At 34.9% G+C, this 17478-nt stretch overlaps 1 long non-coding RNA gene across 1 annotated transcript in view; it reads left to right on the top strand.

The window, feature by feature from the left end:
* Positions 1 to 7930: 7930 nt before the first annotated feature.
* Positions 7931 to 17478, top strand: part of LOC129427828 (uncharacterized) — a 53288-nt gene continuing 43740 nt past the window's right edge. Inside the window, exons 1-2 of the long non-coding RNA XR_012373246.1 lie at positions 7931 to 8233; positions 14506 to 14696. This is a non-coding gene — a long non-coding RNA (uncharacterized lncRNA). The remainder of the gene's footprint in view (positions 8234 to 14505; positions 14697 to 17478) is intronic.

Raw genomic sequence — 17478 nt, 5'->3', positions numbered from 1 at the left:
GCATAATTTTGAAGTAGTTTTTTTAGACATCTGCAAAAGTTGATCTATATAGGCACGGTTGTTCAATAGACCCCGTCCCATAACGTACATGATACAATTAGATTATATTAAGACTTGAGTCATGCAAAAAAAGTTTTTTGGAATTGGGTATGAGCATCAGGCCTACAATCATTTTGTAACGGGTGTAAAGCATGATAATCCAATTCCCCCTCCCCCATACACCCAAACAGGACTAGTATGTGCCAGCCATCATTGACTAAAATGATTTTTTATCCTACTTGTCATCATTTTAGATTGAGGCATGCTGATCGGTATCATGTCTAAGAGATTGAATGAGATGCCACGCAATATATATCATCGTTTGATATCTCCGGAAAAGATAACAGTATTTTGTAGCAGCTATTGTAATGGTAATGATCCTCAATAAATCCAGGCTATCACTCAATGGGATATGAAAAGCAGTTTGCCAGAGAAGATGTAATATTGGAAATAATAATACATGGAAAAAGTGACTTACGCATATTTTAATGGTTTTTGAAAAACTATTTTTTGGTTAAAAGATGTGGGCTCATCAGCTCTGAGTTAAAAGCTCTCTCACTTTCTTCATTACCATGACAAAAACAGTCTCAATTCACTGTGACCTGCTCTATGAAAATATCAGTGTTTGAAAGTAAGAGGATTATCAACTAAATGAAAAAGATGAGAGTGGATGAACGGGAATCTGTGTGGAAAAATTATTCTATTATCAATCATAAAAGAACGAAAGTTTAATAAAAAATGGCTTAATGTGTTTGTGTCAGTGGTAAAAATTATGGTTTAAATTACATGTACAACATCCCTGCATACAAATCACTTTAAAACAGTGCTTTTTATAAACACTTTAGTTCTGTTACAAAGTGAGCTGCCAACAGGCACGAAACATCATAAGTGATTGAAATTGGCAGCAACTTACAATCCCAGATGACCAAAGTAAGGCTACAGAAATTAAATACAAGTTTATTTATAACTGACATTTCCTCAACTTTTTTAACCATTGTACATTATTAAAAATACCTATGATGATTGGACCTGTCCTGTACCTCACTTTTACTATTTTTTCAGTCAAAGGTTTCTAAAAAAACCCTACCTTTTTCCTAACTTTTTTATTACAAAAGAAACTTTTGTGAAACAGAAAGGTTCTTCAAGTGCAAAGGTCTGTGTAAAGTAATTTATGAGAATTGTTTCTAAACACATTACAAATGTTAGAAATATATTGCTGAAACACGTCGCAAATACTGTTAGTACTGAATTGTGGAGTTAGACCATTAAAGCCACAATAAAATGAAAGTAGCGATTGTCTTATTTTCCCCGTCGTGACATACAGGCCGTTTCTCAGTCCGAAGACAGGAGCCTACGGAGGTTGCATTTGCGGGCTGCATACGTCATCAATACTGTCTTATTTCAGAATATTAACATATAAAGTTGACTTTTATTCTTATTTAATCGTAAATTGTTGTAATATGCTTGACTTGCGAATGGAATGCTCAGTTAACTTAATTAAACCAGGCTTGATTACGTATGCAGCCTGCAACCTGAGAAACAAACATATCCGAGTAAAACAGCTTCTAAAATGAGAAAAGGTAGGGCTGGACTTGAATTCTTCCATCGAGAATTGATTTAATTTTTGAAAGTTGGGGCATTATGCTATTTGCTAATTGTTGCAATCAGAGGCGTCATGCCCATTCAAACTGAGGGGGCACCTGCCCCCTTGGTTTTTTTGAGCCAATGGATTTTGCATCCAACCTCAAAATCAAATAAGCGTCCATTAATCTGTTATTTGACTTTTAATCTGTTTAATATGCACAATATTATACATTCTGTGCTGCATCCTTGTCACTTTTCGGAGATTTTCGCAGTTTTGATAGTGTTCTGATCATGTTACATTACTTTTATTCTGGCGGCAGCTGGCGCTGCAGTCAGCGCAGTCGCAGACGTCATCAGCATCTGGGCGTGCTCACGAGCTCTCTGCTGTTGGTGGCTTGCTGCTGCATTTGGCTATCTAAGGAATTAAAACGTGTTAGAAACACTCACAACATTTCCAAACCCCAGTACGGTAATGTGCAGTTAACCTCCTCTGTGTAGAAAATGTACTGTTTTAAATGTGACCGTCTCAACGTTATATTAGTAGAGATTCATCTTCTTGGCACAACGCCAAAGTTCGCCAGAGTTCACGCGGGCGCGGAATCTCACATGCTCACATGAGGTAAAATTTAATGCAAAAATTTAATCCGTTCCTCTAATAATTTTATCTAAACATATTTTTTAAAATCATTATTGAACATTAAAATCAATCACGTGGCTATAGCTTATGTCATTTTCGTTGTGTATATACTTTATGGATTTAAAATTACATTAATTTTATATGATAATGTAGTTGTTGTGCAAAATGCATTAATGACACAATTAAACAAGCCATTAAGACTTAAATAAAACATGCCGTTTCAGATGTAAATATGATGCAAATGTGTCATTATTCCGATTGAATAGTATTTGATATTGAAGTTAGTCATCACTCTTATTTTGGAGGTTTTTGCATGAAAGCAGGGGTTTTCAGATTGTTAGAAATGTAAGTGCCATGGAAAAGACTGAAAGATCTATAATAACTCGTTTGATGTCTGTGTATGCACAAATTTCTGTGAGCTGTTGACACTGTGCCCCCTTAAAAAAAATTGGTGCATGACGCCCCTGGTTGCAATCTTTTGGCCCGTCATACCCGTGACCGGAAGTAAAGATAAATTGTTTTGTGTAGGGGACGAAATTTGCGTTTTTATTAAATACTCGCCTCAACACAATTAAGAGCATCCATTCAAGTTGTAGCGGTAAGTTGAGAGAGACCAAGACCCAAGTGGGCGTGGTTTTAGCACAGACAGTGGACACGCCCCCAGCATTTGAGAGCAGAGAATTTATTTATTTGCCGTTTTTAAATAATAATTACAATTCAAATGTTCTGTGGTGTCACAAACTGAGAACACATTTAATATGAGACTTTACACCGACTATAAAGGTTCTTTATGGGACCATTCAGCCAATGGTTCTTCTATGGCATTGTGGGGGACCTTTATTTTTAATAATGTATTGTATAAGCAGCACAGGATGTTTTGTAACAGAGCAGTTAAGTGAAGATAATCTTGGTTAATTAGATTTGTGGCACTGGCATATTACAAACTTTTTCATCAGGAACAAAGACAGTACAAGAGAAAAGAACGAAGGAAATAACAGCTTTTCCACAGTTTCTCAGTTGAGTTTACCCCTCTGGCTTTGCGAACCTCAATTAGAAGACAAAATTCCCTGTCAAGTTGCGAGATGCCCTGCTAGTCTTGAAACTGACAAGAAAATGCTTAATCACATTTTCTCAGCGAAACAGTGTCAGTGAAAACTAGCCTACATGAAAGTTGTTTTGTATTTTTGCTTTCTTTTTTTTCAGATTTTCTAACATTTCAGTTTGTATGCAAAAACAAAATAGTTCACAGTAGTTGGAGCCGAGCTGGGTTTAGCTGAACGGTGTCAAACTCAGAATTGATCCCCCTAGCCACTAATGTCTTATGAACTCCAGAGCTACTGCAATAATCATCCGCTGTAATTAACTCTATTGTTTAAGTTCTGAATTCTAATCCGGGAAATAGTAATGAGTTTTAAAACCTTTGGCAACAGAGGAGGACGGGGAGAGATAAAGGATAAAAATAGAAAAAGTAACACCCCATCTTTTAAAAGAGTATTCCATAAGGTCAAATTGTACAGTTGTATATATTTTCTATTGAGGTAAAATTATACGAAACCACTTTATTTTCACATTTGTAGCTTAATCTGGTGTCCAAAGTCTTTTTTTCTGCATTTTGCAAATAGAAAGGTTAACGTTTATATGTTTTAATTATTTTAATAATTTGGTACTTGTTGTGGATCACAAGATGTTACAGGCCATAACAATATCATTATTTTCTTTGAAAGTGTCAATAAAAGTGTTGACAGTCATGTGCATGTGTGCATGTGAGTGTGTGTGAGAGAAAGAAAAAAAGAGGGAGAGAGAGAGAGACAGAGAAAAAGAGAGAGGCGGGGGGGGGGGGGGGGATGTTGCTCTGTGTATGACTGCCAGTTCTGTTTTAACACTGTGTTACTGTCAATCAAGTGTTATAGACACTTGATCAGTAGTAACAACATAAACAAATGGCTTTCGTGGAACAGACCTAACTTCCGGTAAAACCCCTCAAGGAATCAATAACAACAAAGTCCTTTTAGAGTAGGGGAGAGCGGGGTAAGTTGTCACACGGGTAAGTTGTCACACTGTTAATAACTCCAACACTAGAGGCTCTATGTCAAAAATCAAATAGCCACTTTATGTGACTTCTTCTTCTATAGTGAACTTCCTGTTCACATGTGGTCAAGATCACTGTAATCTGAGGTTAGCACAATTTTCTTATTTTTCTGCTTAAAAAGTAAAAAAAAATCACTTTACATTTTATGCAATACAACTTTGTTAGGTGTGAATGTTTAAAATGATTATTTTGCACAAAATAGAGGAGACCGTAAAGTGTCTTTTGATACTTTAGCTAAAGTGATATGATGAGCTAAACTTGAGATTTAGACAACATTAGCACACAAGTAAGTATGGGGCAAGTTGTCTCAATGACTTTGGGGCAAGTCGTCACATCTGACAACTTGCCCCTGTACAAACAAACACATCGAACATGCTCAGAAAACATGATATAGAAAAGAATAAGCCTCAATCTAGCAAAAAGCTGTTTCAAAAGAAAGGGAAGCAGAAATCTGGACCTATGAAAAACAAGGCAGCTAAAAGAAGAAAAATCATGCAAGAGTCATCATCAGATTTATTTAGAAAGATTAAAGATTTGAATTAGTTCATAATATCAATAATATTACCATTTATTAAAGTTTTCGTTTTTTTTTTTACTTCTTTTTACCTTATAGCCTTCTTCCTGTTTGTTCTAAATTATGATGTTTACTAATAAATATAACATAGCACACACACACACACACACACACTAACACACACACGATGTAAAGTGTTAATAATATATAAACAGGCCTATACAAATTAATTTGTATGTAAACATAATAGTTTTAGAACAAACACGTAGGCTATAAATATAAGGAAGAAATTGAAAACAGGAAAATTATGAAATATTTGATAAATTATATTATACAGAATACATGATAGTATTGCTCTTATAAGTACACTGTAAAAAATAATTCAGTGGCTTTGTAAATATCACAAAAATAAATTATTAAAATAACTTAATAAAATCTCTTTATGTCACTAAGTTGATTTTTTGAGTTAGACAAACCAAAATTAATGACTAAAAAATAAACATATATTTGTGTGTAAAATGTACAGATATTATTTAGTTGTATACATCAAATAAAATAAGTATTTAACTAACAGATTATTTCTTATAGATATTCTTAATATTTGTTGTAAATTTGAATCAATATATTTGAGAATGTCACACTTATATATTTCAGCTTTCAAAACTATTATAATTGCTCATTTCAAGTTAACATAGGTATTTAACATCAACAAAAAAAATAGCAAATTTCATGCATAACTTTAACTATGATTTACTGAATATTTTTGGTGAAACATTATTACATTGTATTATTTGAGTAAATGTAGGCAAAAAAATTCATTAAATCAGATGTAAATTTAAAAATCACAAAGCCAACGGTTTTTTAATCAGCAGCAGAAGAAACAGCGCCTCTTGCAGGAAGATAAACAACCTCAAAACTCCTCAAAAATCCTGGTAAGTGTTGAGTTTATTAATATTTACACTTGTTTTTAATGAAATATTTGATGTGTCCTTGCGTAAACAACTTGTTGGTGTATTTATCTGAATACTTTCGGAGCCATACTGTAAACTGGGTACAATAACAGCTTTCTGTGGACATACTGGTAGATTAATCATTAATATTTTTATTTTACGTATTTATTCAGGTCACCAAAGTATTAATACAGCTGTGCCACTTGAAATGTGTGTAAAATAATAATTTCTGATCGTTTTATTACTGCATAAAGTGGTTGTGTAGACAAACACGTGTAAATCTGTACTGGCTGATAGTCAGGCGATCCGAAATCCGGTCCTCAGTTTCGCTCCACCCGGATTTATTAGACCTTTCACGTGGAAGCGGAACACAACAGAGCTTAACAGAGCTCACACGCTTATATACATTTATATTAATTATCTCTCGACTCCATATGCCTATGCTTTATTTTCCTTTTTGTGTGAAGGGTCTCGCACACCGGTGGAGATGCGTTGCGTCTCGTGTAGGACAACTCGCAGTTTCTCATACCACACCGGACGTTCGCATTAAATAGCGCGAGTTTAGTCAGACAAAGTTTACTTCCAGATATAAAATATGCATTCGTAGCCTTTGTTAATCGTTACAGATTTGAGACAAATATGTTATTGTAATGTTAAACTAAGTGGCGCTCTGTGGCAGCGTCCAGAGTCACAGCGGACAGCCGTTTAAATAAAGTTATCTTTGTTGCAGGTACAAGTGCTGGTGGTCCACCTGTCTGGGTTCAAGAGCTGTGGATTCTGCATGCTGTGAATTTGAGAGACCTCTCAGAGTTTATTTAGCTGATTGTTTTTGTAACATGTACAATGTTTGCCATTTTCAATAAAACAACGTATACAAATTGCTTTGTTTATCATTGATAATTGATGGTTCAGTATGAAATAAATGTATAACATTAAGTAAATAAAAATAATTTATTTTAGTTAAATAATATTCACAAAATTTTCAGCTACATCTAAGTTACATTTTTAATGATATCAACTTAATTTATTAGTAGACTTCACTGTGATTTTTTATTGATTTGCTTTTATATTTTTGATTCCATCTACTCAATTTAATTTGTGATAGGAAATTAATGTAATTAATGAAATCTAATCGATTTCATAGCTTTCAAATGTACTAAATTTTTTTAAGTGTAAAAATGCTTCACCAAAAATATTGAGTAGGTAATAGTAATAGTTTTTACAGTGTACGTCAGCGATTCATACTGTAAAAATAATTGATTTACCAATAAAGAACAATACATATACATTACATACCTGCACACAATTAGTAGCCAAGCCATTGTAACTGTTAATTTATTTAAAAAATAAACTTAACTTGGTGAAAACGTTATAAGAAACATTACACTTAAGAGAAATATAGGGGAAACAGACTTCTACAGAACACCGGATCCATAAAAATCACAGTTTAACGCTAAAACACTTCACACAGCTATATATTGAGAAGCATTTACTTTCTGCCACCAGTTGGGCTCCGCCCACAAAAAAAGTAATCTCTGTTTGCAAACACGCAAAAGGTCTATGGTTCCAAAAATAACCTTCACAGAACCTTTCTAATGCAGATGATAGCACCTCTATGTGACAATTGAAAAGTAGCAGGAATTTATGTAGTAATAGAAAGGTTGCCCTCATGCTTTAACAGTTTAACTTTTGAGCATCAACTGGTAAATATTCAGCTGAGAGAGAGAGAGAGAGAGAGAGAGAGAGAGAGAGAGAGAGAGAGAGAGAGAGAGAGAGAGAGAGAGAGAGAGAGAATTGAAGCCTACTTCTGTCAGGCAAGTGGTTTCAAAAAACAAGTAATTATCAACAAAAGCACAAAAGCTTGAAGACATAGTTGGTTTGCTTAATTATGAATAAACGTATTGCCAAATTCCAAACACACACACATAGCTTAAAGAAAAGTTAATCAACATTAGCTTTAAGTGATAAAGCATCAAAGGAAATTTGCAGACACAGCGTCACACAAAACCACATTGTCTGTCTTGCTAACTGAGAAATGATCCTTACTTTTCTATTAGAAATCTCTCTGTTCCTTTTCGCTCTATCACTGCTTGTCAGAAGAAAGGACAGAAAAGCGGGAAGCGCGAGGCGGCGAATCGGTCAGCAAACATGCGCGATTCACGCGCTTCCAGCAGCGCGCGCTGTGCAGATAACACACGCGCGGGAATGTCAACGGTTTGACAGGCTTCCGACGGTTTACTCGCTTTCATCTCAGACGCTGACAGCGCTGTTTAAAGCTCGTTTTGTACTTAACTTACATCTAATTTATGGTTTTGGAAAGAGAAATCACAAATGTTTTGATGGGCTGGTGAAGGAAGAGGCGCATGAAAAAGTTGTTAAACTGCACAAGACTCCTTGTGATCTGTCACGTACAATCTGAGGTAAAAGCTCTGGCAACACACGAGGCTTATTTAAGGGCATACGCAAAAACCAATAATCACAAGAAAATATTTGGTATTAAGGCTTATTTGTTCAGTTTATTTATGATTTTGCCCGGTTTATTTATAATAAAACCATAATAAAACGATATGGTTTCTCATTGTTTAACTGATAAAACTTGGTTGAAGTTGGTATAGTGAATCAAAAGAGCACACCCCTATGAACAATTCCCAAATTTGATCCCTCCAATCATTCTCAGACCTATGGGATTTTTCACCTGTTTTGTTATCCGGTGGGCAAACACCAAAAGTTGCTTAGAAAGCTATCACACCTTTTTTACTTAATTTTACTTAATTCAAAATACAGCCATTATTTACTCACTTTCATGTTGGACAAAAGAATACTTTGGAAGTGAATGGGACTCATGAACGGTTTAGTTACAAATTATTTCTCAAAATCTCTTCCTTTGTGGTCATCAGAACAAAGAAATTTATACAGGATTGGTACAACATGAGAGAATTTTCATTTTGGGGTGAACTATCTCTTTAAGCTGTTTTTAGAACGATTTAAGGTATAGTTCGTGTCGGCAAACAATTGTGTGGCAAAATGTCCAGAATAACTGCACGAACATAAATCCAGCCACAATCTCTCTCTCATTGGCAAACAAAAGCACGTTGTTGCTGTGATTAGCCATCACTTACTTTTCACAAAAAATCTATAAGCTAAAAGGTTTCATCTATGCTAATACCAATACTTGTATTGACAGTTTCACAACCAATGCCTTGTTTGCTGTGAAAATGTTTAAATTGGTGTGTTTTCCTATCGAGCCCTTGAGCCAAACATATTCATCCAATATCTTCCCAAGCAGGTAAAACGTAGACCATGCACAGTAAAAAGTCTAGTGTTAAATTAACTCACATAGTTTATATAGCTCCACACTCATCAGAGTTAAATAAACACTTTCAAAACAGTTACATTTTTAACACAAGGCAAGAGTTTTGCTTTTTTACTAACAATCAGAGCCGGTTCTAGATATTTGAAGGCCCTAGGCAAAATTTACCTCATACTTCTCTAATCAAAATAATGTAAGAAATCATTTAAGCACTGCAGTTTTCAAACACATTTTCCCCATTACTTTTATTTTTTTATCAAGTTAATCAATGGATTAAATTTGTTAAAATTTTATTGGAAATTATGCCAAACCACACGTGTTAAACATTTTAAGCCAGGTAAAATTGGCTGTTGCTGTGGATGCAATAATTTATAAAAAAAACACTGTAGGATAACACATGATAACAATTTTGCTTTCTCCAAAGAGTAAAATTAAAAAGACAACACTACATTGTAAAAACCTGAACCCTAAAAAACAACAGATGAAGATCAGACATTATTTCATTAAATGAGCATCAGTATTATTTATTGCTTTTTTATTTTAGCTGGGTGTGATTTCAACTCTTAATGAACCAATATACAGTATAAAGTTATCTGTTCTAGACCACGGATATATTCATATGTATTGCAATACCTTATATATACCTTAAATATCAATACATATCAGCTGCTCCTGGTAATTAACTAGTTAATTTACCTAAGTAAGCTTAGTTAGGAAAAGTTATTTAGTTAGGGGTTAAGTTACTTTAGTTAGGTAAAGTAACTAGTTACTTTAGTTAGTTAGGTTTAATTAGGATAAGTTACTTTAGTTAGTCCGGTTAGGTAAAATAACTAGTAATTTAGTTAACCTAGTTAAATTAGTTTAGTTAATATCTTGATTAACTAAACTAAGTATTTTAATATGTGCCCTTTGAATGGGTCATAGCATGAAAATTTACTTTTTCCATGTTTAAGTGCTATAACTGGGTTCCCAGTGCTTCTATCAACCTAAAAAATGTGAAAAAGAACAACACAGTAACTAGGTGTTGGTAAACCAATTTGTGCAAGCATGTGAAAAATTAGGTTGTTCAGATTTCGCCCGTTTTGTGACACAGGTAGCCATCTACAATAATATCACCCCTTAATCTGAACTATCCAACCACAGCACTGCCATTTAGTGAGAGAAAGAAAAGTAGTTGACTACACAATTGAGTTTTAATTTCAACATAAATTCAACCATCATTTTGAGCCAAAACTTTTACATATAGCATGCACTCTCTGGACACCAAAGACTTATTTTACATCTTAAAAATTCATAATATGACCCCTTTAACCCTGGGAATTTTGCTGTAGGGTTCAGACAAGGAAACTGGACATTAGAAATAAGCATAATATGCAGCCACAGAAAACAAGTTTTTAAAAGTTAAAATCAGAGCATTAAAAACGTGTGTAAATAATTTAGTTTTACTTACCCTTTAATCTCCAGGACACATGTAAATGGTGGTTGACCAGCTCAAACAGAAGACTGAAATGTGTGGGTGGAATGTAATCACATCTCTAAGGAGTTGGGTTAACACTGGCATGATTAACTCAATTAACTTCAACTCCAAACAACAATTTACTATAAATATGTTAGATTTACTCTTAAATTTCAACTCAGAAATGTTTAACACTGAAATTGTAACTCTCCAATTTTTGCTGTGTGTTTAACCCAGCTTTAATATAACTTTTATACTTGTGATATTAAAATTCTCCTCTAAAAAAAATAAATAAATGACAATGGTAACATGTGAGGATGAGATGCTATGTATCATCCTCAACCTTGCGAGGGCTGCACGATTAATCGGAGGAAAATCACGATCTCATTCCTAAATTATAACGATTCGACTGTCTATTAAACCATCGACAGAACATTGAAATGGAGCGCTGTTTTGCTGAGTCAGAGAAAGCAATAATCATGTAAAGGGGGATTTTTAAACAGTGAGTTGCAATGATAAATGTTCGTTGGTTTACTTGTAAACAACGCGGATGCAGCTCGCATTGGCGCCTTCGTTTTGCTTTCCATATTCACGGACGCGCAAATACTGGCCGCGTGTTGTTCGATTTATTTGCAAAGAGTTTTAAAATTACACATAAGGAAGCTTCTTTAAAATGCTTATTTTTCTATTGCGTTGTTTGAAGGAAATTGAAAGTAAAATAAAAACTACTCTCTTCCAAAAGGGATTGTGTATTTTTCCTTATTCTTCCATTAAAAAAAAAAAGTTACACCTTGAGACAGATTACACTGGTCTAGATGGGTCCCGGATTGAGGTCATTAAATATTTTAGATTTATAAAACAAATAACAAACTGATGAAACATTTTAGATAGATAGCTGCCATTCGTTTTTTTTTAGAACATCTAGTAAATGTTATTTTGTTTAGTTAGCATTCAGAAACGCGATCTTCATTTAAAACGTGAAAGATCGTGATTATTTCCCCCAGAATCGTGCAGCACCTCTTGCCAAAATGTATGTTTGTTGTTTCCTCAACTGGTCATTAATACTGTACACATTTACAGAAGTTCAATCATCTTAATAGTTGAATCATGTTCATTACATACACGAACAGATGCTATTGTGTATTGCACAAAACCGCGATTATCACAGAGCACTTCAATACTCGTTGGTTTTCAACTTTCTGATGATAATAATGACAAAACACTTTATTTTTAATTTACCCTTTATTGATTTGTGTCGTCTTTGGGTTCTCCTCTCGCAACCTCCTTGGCGTGTGTGCGCTACGGCTGTCCGCTTCCGGGTAGGCTGTACGTCCCACTAAGGGGTCGTGGGCTCCAAGAGTGGTGCATTTATAGTTCCGGACGTGACCATAATTTTCGATGTTTAGGGCTGTTTGCCTTTATTTTTATGGATTATGTGTACAACTTTAAAGTTGTTGCTTATAGGCTTTTTAGTATGTTACATGTGTTTCTTTCCTTCTGCATAATTTTTTTTCATAATTTCTTGGTGGGGTGATAATGAGGTGCAGATGGTTTGTTCCTGTGCTTAGGTTGTTGAAACCTAAATCAGTTTTCAGCCTTTGGGGTGAGAGGATGGGGGGCTAGCGAGTGGAAATTATGATTATTGCAGTGTCCTTAGAAAACAGAAGATGTGCATGTTCAAGTTATTAAACAAAATTATTTTTCTTTGATTATTGACACATTGTTGGTTACCTGTAACCTCAAAAGTGGTTCATAAAACTCACTTGGAAAGTGCTTGTGCCTTCATTACCACATAGCGAAATTGCCCATAGCGTATCATGCCTGACCAATTATTATAGGTTTGAATTGCATGAAATAGAAACCTAATAAGAGCAAAACCACAGTGCTTCACATAAGAACAGCCTTAAGCATTTGCGTGTTGAAGCCTCAAAAGCCTTATGTGCTTGTTCTTAACTCTTTTTCAAAGGCCATCTTATACTGACCTCAGTTTTAATCAGTACTTACTGACCCTGTCACCTAGTCATAATCTCCAGTGTATTGGATTTAGCAAAGGTCTGTATTAAGATTCAGGCCCTTGGCAGAGGTAGAAGTTTTTTAATTTACCTGTGACATTAAGACAAAGCCTGAGGGGCATAATGTGACGCTTATGAAGCCCTGAGAGAGGCCTGAGAAATGCTCAGGGTCTCTATAGAGAAAGCAGAGCCACCTCACCGGGGAATTTAAACGGCGAACGGCGCGTGAGGTTCCCCGCCTGCGAAACATGAGCTCTATGGATAAACACTTGCAGCCACTTACCCCAATGTCCACAAACGCTCACACTTATTTATTTCATGTGGTATTTTCTGGAAAAACACTTGAGGAATGGGTCTCAATCACCCTTCAATCACACAAGATGGCTGTTCAGTTTTAATTGTCAGCGGGAATAAATGCATGATTGGGACTCTTGAATATAAAGTTCATATCTACTAATCATTTAATTATGATCGGGAAATCTAATGAAGCAAAAAGATTAATTAAGTGGCATTTTCGTGATGCTCTGATTGATTTAGAATTACAATGTCATTTGCCAAGAAGCTCAATAATAATAATTATTTAAATAAACTTCAATTTTTATTGCAAGTTTGCAAGCCTGATGTGTCAGACACTTTCCAAGTCAATATCCTGCCACTGTGATATAAGAATGATGAAATAATCTACAAATTATGATTCATCATTTTTTCCAACTTTTAGTATATATGTTTACAACACAGTGTTGCTACTCAAACAGTAATAGAGCGGACGATATCCACATCGTTTCAAAATGCTGCATTATTTTCAACCCAGTGTTAATGGGTCAAAAGAGGATGAATCCAACCCATTAGGTTGTAATTTAACCTATGATGTGTTGTTTAACCCATTGTTGGGTTGAATATAAACATTTTCCATGTTAATTAAGCCCACCAGCTAGGTTTGTCTCTTTTTGACCCATTGTTGTGTTGAAAATAACCCAGGCTTTTTTAGCTGTCTCGTGGTTGGGTAAAATATGGACAATCCCAACTGATAGGTTTAAATTAACCTATATGCTTGGTTCTTTCAACTCATGGTTTAGTCAGATATGAGGTTAATTTTAAACCATCAGTTGAGTTTGTCCATATTTTACCCAACCATTGCTTAAAACAACCTAGCATCCTATTAAGTAACTACAAATGTCCCTAAAAACAGCCACCAACGGTATTTTGTAAATGCCTTTGAAAATATCCGCAGCCCATGCATCTTTATCTTTATCTCTCCAGGCCGTCTTGCACTCCAAGGTGCTTTTTCTCAGCAAGGGAATTTTGCACGGTGTCTTGAAAACGGGACTAACACGTCCACGCCTCGTATCTGCATGATCAGAGGAAAATGAATGGTGTTGTCAATGTATAATCTATTCTTCTTCTAGTGCTGTTTAAGCAGTGCAGTTTAACTTGTTTTACATTTTCCCATTTATGTTGTCCTGGGGTCAAACAGATAGGCGAGGGTAAGCAATGTGGACCCAGTTAACATTATACAATGCATATAATTAATAAATGCCAAAGAATATGAGAAACCCAGTGTTGGGTCCAAAAGGGATATGTACCCAACCTGTTGATTTTAACCCATACAGGATTGTTTTAACCCAAAATGCTGGGTCAAATATTAACATTTCTGGGCTAATATAACTCAACGGCCGGGTTTGTCCTTTTTTGGCCCAAAGCTGGGTTAAAAATAACCCATGTTGAGACTGCTGTAGTATTGTGTATGACTTTAAGATAATTTCCTTATTATAGGTATTATAAGAAATGTATACCTTAAAATTCCCTCCTTCTATACTATGCCTGAGAAGAAGTGCGGACAGCACCCCTTAACTGCAGCTTCAAGTCTAAGAGATACCGGACGTTAACAGCATCCATCACTTTCTCTTTTTTTAGGATGTGTGGAGAGAGGACGTAGATGTGATTAGCATCCTGGTTGCAGAGTCGTGGTAGTGCTTTGGATTGGTCTTCATGGAAAGGAGCAGAGAGGTGACAGTGATGTATGGTTTCTGGAGCTACGCAGTCTTCGCCTGTTGATTACCTTGTAGCAACCTGAATGCTGAAACTCTGCTGAATCAGTCGAAACGGTCTGGAGAAAAAAATGCATTATACATAACCGAATAACTTGTTTACGGGTGAATTTCATGAAACCTGTCAAGAACATGCTATGATCATATTTCATTCGAACCGAAAAAAAAAAAAAAATAATATATATATATATATATATATATATATATATATATATATATATATATATATATATATATATATGAACATGAAACATTTTCAGTCTTTATCTTCTACAGTAAGTTACTGGCAACCAGCTGCATAATTACAGCAATTTTTTTTACAGTTTTTCTGTGCAAAAGTCTTAGGCCATCACCACCAGACTTGTTGTTTTAGAAGTTTTAGTGTCCATCCATACTTATTTTTCAATCTATGTTATTAAGATACAAACAGAAAATACAGGAAATATGTAAAAAAAAAAATTTAATTCAGCACTAAATGTCTTCTTTAGGTACCACCGTCTGTGTTTAGTGTGATCTCTCTTGGCACTAAACACATCTTGAGCGTTTTTGAGGAGACTGAAGTCCTGAAGTCATTCGATTAGAATTGAAATTAGGATTTAATTTTATTTAGGGTTAAGAGATCCTGCAGTTTCCTGCTATTGCTCAAAGGGGAGTTTGCCCTAAAAACTTGACATATCAGTTTACATTTTTATACAGTTTTTACTACTATTTAATACACATTTTCTGTATTTTCTGGATGTATTCTATTAACCCTTTAACTTTCACCCCCCCCTTTTGAGTTTGTTTGTGTGTGTATGTGTGTGTGTGGGGGGGGTTAGAATCTTGGTCTTTTTTTAAAGACCACATTTTAAAGTTCTTCACTGAAGTGTTTGAAGTTGTGAATATTAAATAAAAAATAGTTATACCAGTTTAAATGTATTAAAATAATCTAAATAATGCAATAAATTACTCTCCAAACAAATGTATATAAAAATTAAAATGTTTTCTTCCCAAAACACCACAAAAATAAAGGCAAAAGTCTCAACTAGTTCTGAAACAAATTTCAATTTAAAAACCCAAACAAATGAGGTTTCTGTCACACTTTTAGTGGTTTTACCAACAAAGGCCACTAGGTGTCAATGGTTAGCTGCATTATCTTGTCACAAATTAATAAATTACTGTCTCTTTATTGTTTTTAATGCAAAAAGGTTTTGAAATATAAAATCTACATTCCTAGGGCTTTCCAGTGGTAGTTTGTCAAGATTTGTGAAGATTCATTGATTTATTTGAAGAATATTAGAATTACGAATATATACGAATTCATATATAGACCTACAGGGTCAGTGACAATTAACAAAATTACTGTCACTACTAAATTTCTATCATCAAATGGTCTTGAAATATGAAAACTACATTCCCAGAGCTTTACAACAATATATAGTTTGTCAAGATTATTTCAAGTTTATATGGTATAAGTGTTATAAATATATAATCATTCATATGTATTCCTATGGGGTGAGTGACATTTAACAAAACAACTGTCACTTTACAATTTCTATCATCAAATGGCCTTGAAATATGAAATCTACATTCCCAGACCTTTTCAACAATATATAGTTTGTCAAGGTTATTTCAAGACTATGAAATTATTGTTTTAAATATGTAATGCCAAACGTCCCAGTTATAGGAGAGACTGAGAAATATATATAATCACTATAACATTGCAAAAACAACAAATCTAATTCTGGCATGGTGGCCTAAGACTTTTGCACAGTACTGTATATTTATATATTTTAAAATCAAGACTATTGTGGGGCCATTAAGCTTTTTTCCATAATTTTTCTAACAATACATGCGCCCCATTCTCATAACTTTTATATCCCTTAGCCTTCAATTTATATAGATGTAAATGTAAAACATTTTATGACACAATTTTTATTAGAATGTAATGCGAATTACTATTGAGAATAATTTGAATTACCAAAAGAAGCAAAAGTAAAATATCTGACTCTGCACACATTGTGAAAAATAGAAAACGTGTACCTATATGTAATTAAAATGCAAATTATCCTATAGTTGGGGGGTGCTAACTGATGAATTGCTGCTAATGAGTTTCATTTACCAAATTTGACAAGCCCCTGACTGAATTACAACCACTGACAACATTTCTCAAAGAAACTGAAAGACTTTGCTCTTTCAGTGAAGTTTTGTTGACACTGTTCTGCATCATAAACTTTGCATTGCCATTAAGTTTATACAGTATGACACGTGAAATTAGGTTGACACAAAGCAGCAGTTAAACTCAGCCATCAGCCGGCCTGGTCAGACTGGAATAAGAATGAGCTGAGTCTTCTGTCTCGGCACATTTGCTACGTAATATTAAAAAAGAACAACATCTTCACCACCCAACATTGCCTCTAGCAAGACTATCGACTCTCATCTCCAAGAAGAAATGGATCAAATGAAATATTACATGGCCAATGGTTGCCCGCAGCCACCCGCGGTTGAAGTCCCACATTACCGAGCGGATTGCGGATGCCGTGCTGAATTGTGTCTGGGTTGTGTGTGTGTGGAGGGGGGTGATGAGGTGCTTTGCCAGGCCAGGCCCCAGGTGCCAAATGTGATGTTGAGAGAGAGCAGGAGAGTAATTCTTCCCGCTGGAGCGAGCACTCGCTGTTTAACTACCCCGGGCACTTGGCCATCTCTGTCTCACATAACAGCATCTACACACAGCTTTCTACCCGCATGTCCTTCTTCAGCAGTTTGGAGATCAAGAGGAAAACTGTTTGAGAGAGAGGAAGAAAGTGAAGCGAGTGATGAAGTGAGAGAAAGACAAATAGAAAGACAGTGAAAGAAATAG

The sequence above is a fragment of the Misgurnus anguillicaudatus genome, chromosome 14 (assembly GCF_027580225.2).
Source record: "Misgurnus anguillicaudatus chromosome 14, ASM2758022v2, whole genome shotgun sequence".
In the NCBI taxonomy this organism is placed as follows: domain Eukaryota; kingdom Metazoa; phylum Chordata; class Actinopteri; order Cypriniformes; family Cobitidae; genus Misgurnus; species Misgurnus anguillicaudatus.
Note: the sequence above shows the minus strand (reverse complement) of the source record. Positions and strands in the feature narration are given on the sequence as shown.